Here is a 6000-nt window from a genome sequence, read left to right as displayed (position 1 = left end):
CCAGTGAATATTCCACCCCTTCATTTGTATGCCCCTCATAACTGGCTTGCCAAAGAAATCCAGGGCAGCAGCTCCTCACCTGTCTGCCCGCTCTCCCTCTGAGAGCGTATCCTTGCTTAAATAAACTCTCACTTTACTTTCTTAACCTTTCTGCTTCATCTCTGAATTCTTTCGTGATGAAGAAAGAACCTTAAATGCACTGGGAACAAAATGATACATTAGAAGGTTAATATAACAAAAGCTATGAACATATACTAGCTTTCCTTTCTTCTCTCCAAAGTTACATAAAGTAATAATTATAACAGTGTATTGTTGGGTTTGAAGATGTATGGGTGTCATATATATACATATTGGGTTGGCCAAAAGTTTTGTTCAGGTCTTTCCGTAACATCTTATGGAAAAACCCAAACAAACTTTTTGGCCAACCCACTATAACAATAAAATCACAGAAAGGGGGAAAGGGAATAGAGTTACACAGGAGTAATTTTTCTGTATCTCATTAGAATTAAGTTAGTTATAAATCTGAAGCTGATTCTGGTAAGTTAATATGTATATGGTAACTAAAAATATAGCAAAAAAAATAATGAAATTAGAATGCAACATTAGAAAATATTCACTTAATGCAAAAGAGGAATAGAGGAACAAAAAAGATATGAGACATAGAAAACAAAAAGTAAAATGGCAGAAGTAAATCCAACTATATCAGTATTAACAGAAAGTGTGAATAGATTAAACTATCCAATAAAAGGCACAGTTGTAAAGTCTAGTAATATGCTATCTACAAGAGACACACTTCAAATTCAAAGATACAAATAGATTTAAAGTAAGAGGATAGGGCTTCCCTGGTGGCGCAGTGGTTGAGAGTCTGCCTGCCAATGCAGGGGACGTGGGCTCGAGCCCTGGTCTGGGAAGATCCCACATGCCGCAGAGCAACTAGGCCCGTGAGCCACAATTACTGAGCCTGCGCGTCTGGAGCCTGTGCTCTGCAACAAGAGAGGCCACGATAGTGAGAGGCCCGCGCACCGCGATGAAGAGTGGCCCCCGCTTGCCACAACTAGAGAAAGCCCTCACACAGAAACGAAGACCCAACACAGCCATAAATAAATAAATAAATAATTTTAAAAAAAAGAACATAGATTTAAAAAAATAAATAAATAAAGTTAGAGGATAAAAAAGATATACAAACAGCAACCACAAGAAAGTTGAAGTGGCTATAGTAATATCAGACAAAACAGACTTTAAAACAAAAATGTTAGTAAAGACAAAGATATACATTTTATAATGATAAAAGGTCAATTTATCAGGAAGATATAACAGTTATAAACATATATAAGAAAGCACCTAATAAGAAAGCATCAAAATACATGAAGAAAAATGGACAAAAATAAAGGGAAAAGTAGACAATTCAACAACAATAGTTGGAGATTTTCAATATTTAATAATGGATAGAAAAACTAAGCAGAAGATCAACAAGAAAATAGAAGACTTAAAAAAAAAAAAAAAAGAAAATAGAAGACTTGAACAACACTATAAACCAACTAGACCTAATAGACATCTATAGAATACTCCACCCAATAATAACAGGATTATTCTCAAGTACACATGGAACATTCTCCAGGACAGACCATATGCTAGGTAATAAAACAAACCATGATAAATTTGAAAGATTAGAAATAATATTAAGTATGTTTTCTGATAATATGAAATGAAAGTAGAAAACAAAAACAGAAAGAAATTTGGGAAAATCACAAATACATGGAAATTAAACAACATGCTCCTAAATAACCAATAGAACAAAGAAGAAATCAAAAGGGAAATTAAATTATACTGAGATGAATGAAAATGAAGACACAACATACCAAAACTTATGAGAGGCAGCTAAAGCAAGGCTTAGAAGGACATATATTGCTGTAAATGCCTATATTAAAAAAGAAGAAAGATCTCAAATCAATAACCTAACCTTTTAACATAAGACCTCAGAAAACAGAGCAAACTAAACCTAAAGCAAACAGAAGGAAGGAAGTAATAAAAACTAGACAGAAACTAATGAAACAGAGAATAGAAAAACAACAGAGAAAATCAACAAAGCTAAAAGCTGATTCTCTGTAAATATCAACAAAATTGACAAACCTATAGATTGAAAAGAAAGAAAACTTAAACTACTAGAGCCAGAAATGAAACAGAGGACATTACTACTGACTTTACAGAAATAAAAGGATTATGAAGGAATACTAAGAATAATTGTATGCCAATACATTAGATAACTTAGATGAAATGAACAAATTCCTAGAAAGATACAAACTACCAAAACTGACTCCAGACAAAATGGCAAATATGAACATACCTATAAGAGAATTAATTAGTAAACAAAAAGCTACCAAGAAGGAAAAGTCCAGGCCCAGATGGCTTCACTGGTGAATTCTGCCAAACACATAAAGAAGACTTAATACTACTTCTTCACAAATTTTTCTAAAAAATACAAGAGGAGAGAATACTTCCTCACTCATCCTATGAGGTCAGTATTATCCTGCTACCAAAACCATACAAAGACATCATATGAAAAGAAAACTACAGATTAATATCTTGTATAAATATGGATGCAAAAACCCATCACAAAAATACTAAAAACTGAATCCAGCAACATATAAAAAGAATTATACACCATGAGCAAGTGGGATTTATTCCAGGAGTGTGAGGTTGGTTTAACATCCAAAATTCAATCAATGTAAAACACCATATCAATAGAATAAAACACAAAAACCACATGACAATCTGAAAAGGTGCAGAAAAAGCATTTTAAAAAATCGAACACCTTTTCATGATAAAAACACACAACACACTAGAAATAGAAGACAACTTCCTCAACCTGGCAAATGACATCTAGGAAAAATGCACAGCTAACATACTTAATGGTGAAAGACTGGATGTTTTCCCCTTAAGATTAGGAACAATACAAGGATGTTTGCTCTTTCCATTTCTATTCATCATTGTGCTAGAGGTTCTAGCCATGGCAGTTAGGCAAGAAAAAGAAAGAAAAGGCATCCAGATTGGAAAGGATAGAAGTAAAACTATGTTTATTCACAGATGACATGATTTTATATGGAAAATCCTGAAGGATCCACTAAAAAACTATTACAACTAATAAATGTGTTCAGCAAGGTGGCAGGATAAAATTTCAATATACAAAAATCAATTGTATTTCTATATACTTGCAATGAACAATCCAAAAAATGAAATTAAGAAAGCAATTCCATTTACAATAGCATCAACAAAATAAAATACTTGGTGATCAATTTAACAAAAGAAGTGTAAGAATTGTACATTAAAAAATTAAGAATGTTGTTGAAAGAAATTAAAGATCTAAAAATAGAAAAACATCTTATGTCCATGGATCAGAAGACTTAATATTGTTAAAATGACAATAATCCCAAACTGATCTACAGATTAAATGCAATCCCTATCAGAATCCCTGTGAACATCTCTGTAGAAACTGACAAGATCACTCTAAATATTTGACATAGAGCTACCATAGGACATAGTAATTCCACGCCTAGTTATATACCCAAGAGAAACAAAAACATATGTCCACACAAAAACTTGAATATGAATGTTTATAGCAGCATTATTCATAATACCTAAAAGGTGAAAACAATCCAAATGTCCATTAACTGATGAATGGATTTTAAAATATGGTATATCTAGATGATGGAATATTATTTGGCTATAAAAAAAATAAAGTACTGATACATGCTACAACATTTGTGGACCTTGAAAACATTTTGCTGAGTGAAATAAGTCAATCACAAAAGACACATATTACATGATTCTATTTATATGAAAAGTCTAGAATAGGCAAATCCATAGAAACAGGAAGTAGAAGAGTGGTTTCCTTGGGTTGGGGAGAATGAGGGGGAATGATGGGTGATAGCTAAAGGGTATGGGCTTTTGTTCTTAGATGATGAAAATGTTCTAATATTGACTGTGGTGATGGTTACACATATTTGAGAATATACTAAGAACCACTGAAATGTACTTTCAATGGGTAAACTGTATGATATGTGAACAATATCTCAATAAAACTGTTTAAAAAGAGAATGAAAGAAGCCATCATTATAGATACTCCAAACATTTAAAGGATAGTAATGGGAATATTATGAGTAACATTATATCAATAAACTCAATAACATAGATAAAATTGTCAAATTCCCTGAAAGATACAAATTGCCAAACTCACTCAAAAAATAAATTGAAAACCTGAACAGAAGAATGGTTTTTAACCATCATGTCTCTAGAAGAAAATAAGGCCCCTAATTCATAAGCATATCTAACTTCCACGGTGTAAACCATGGCCAATTTCAAGTTATCAAAGCGACATCACTGAATGAAGATTTGTTAAGAGATGAAAACAATCAGCTCTCATTAGCTGGTACAAGCCAGCTCCAGCATGACACCGTCTGTTATCTATAAAAGAAAATTAATTTGTTATTAAAAACCTTCCAGGAAAACTCCAGGCCCAGATGTCTTCACTAGTGAATTCTATCGAACATTCATGGATGAAATAATACCAATTTTAAATAGACTCTTTCAGAAAGCAGAGGAACAGGTCTCCTCTTATATAATGAGGCCAGAATTACTCTGATACTAAACAAAAACATTACAAGAAATCTAAGACCAATATACCTCATGAGCATAAAAGCAAAATTTCTCTTAAAATTTTTGGGAAATTGAATCCATCTATATATAAGAAGTATAATAAATATATCATGACCAAGTGAGGTTTATCCTAGGAATGAAAAGTTGGTTGAGCACTCAAAAGTCAATGTAGGGCTTCCCTGGTGGTGCAGTGGTTGAGAATCTGCCTGCCAATGCAGGGGACACGGGTTCGAGCCCTGGTCTGGGAAGATCCCACATGCCGCGGAGCAACTGGGTCCGTGAGCCACAGCTACTGAGCCTGTGCGTCTGGAGCCTGTGCTCCGCAACAAGAGAGGCCACGACAGTGAGAGGCCCGTGCACCGCGATGAAGAGCGGCCCCCGCTTGCCGCAACTAGAGAAAGCCCTCGCACAGAAATGAAGACCCAACACAGCTAAAAATAAATAAATAAATAAACTCCAATCTCTTTTTTTTTTTTTTTTTGGTTTAAGGACTGCCAGAACTCCAATTTTATTTTTGCATTCTTTATGAATAAAATGTAACCAATTACCATTTCCTTTTCTTTCCCTGCTTAGATACTTAGCTCCAACTTCAATGATCATGTATTTCAGAAACTACCGAAAGACTTCAAGTACATTGCTGCAAAGAATTGTTAATAATTGCTCCCTACATATTTTTGCTTAATCTATTTTGTAAACTGTAGTCAACTCCTGGAACATCTTAAGTAAACTACCTTTATTTCCTTAAATAAAAATGAATAATTTTAAACATCATGCAGATGAAACATTTTTAATACCTAACTTCCTTAACATAAGGCAAAACAGTCTTAGGCAGGCTGTCACTGGGAATTTTTTAAATGTCATGGTAATTATGCAGGTATGGATCATATTCAGTATTTAATATATGACCAAGGTAACTAATAAGAGGTCAAAAACAAAGTTAAAGTTAAGAACAGATACTTCTTTGAAAAGCTTCTGATGTTTATTTACTTCTGGACAAACAAGTGGGAAGAGCCACTAGTATAAACCTATTTTTAGTCTCTATTATTAAAACTGCTTAAGAGTTCTTAGAACACAGAAAAACTAAATTTGAATGCATTTGTAATAGCTTAACAAGTTATGTCTTAGGATCTTTTAATGGAATGTTTGAAACCAATCATAAATCACTGCAAAGATAAATCAGAAAAAGAAAACAAACTTTTGAATGGCATGTTATATGACCTGGACAAAACTGATTATCAACTAGTAATGATTAGCACATGCAACAGATTGAGAAATTAAATCCTCTGCTATATACTTTTAAGTAGTTTGTCAGACATGAGAAAGTTTTAAATGTTCTTATTGCATTCA

This window comes from Balaenoptera acutorostrata, chromosome X (genome assembly GCF_949987535.1).
Source record: "Balaenoptera acutorostrata chromosome X, mBalAcu1.1, whole genome shotgun sequence".
Taxonomy (NCBI): Eukaryota; Metazoa; Chordata; class Mammalia; order Artiodactyla; family Balaenopteridae; genus Balaenoptera; species Balaenoptera acutorostrata.
The sequence above is the reverse complement of the archived record's forward strand: the minus strand, read 5'-3'. Positions refer to the sequence as shown.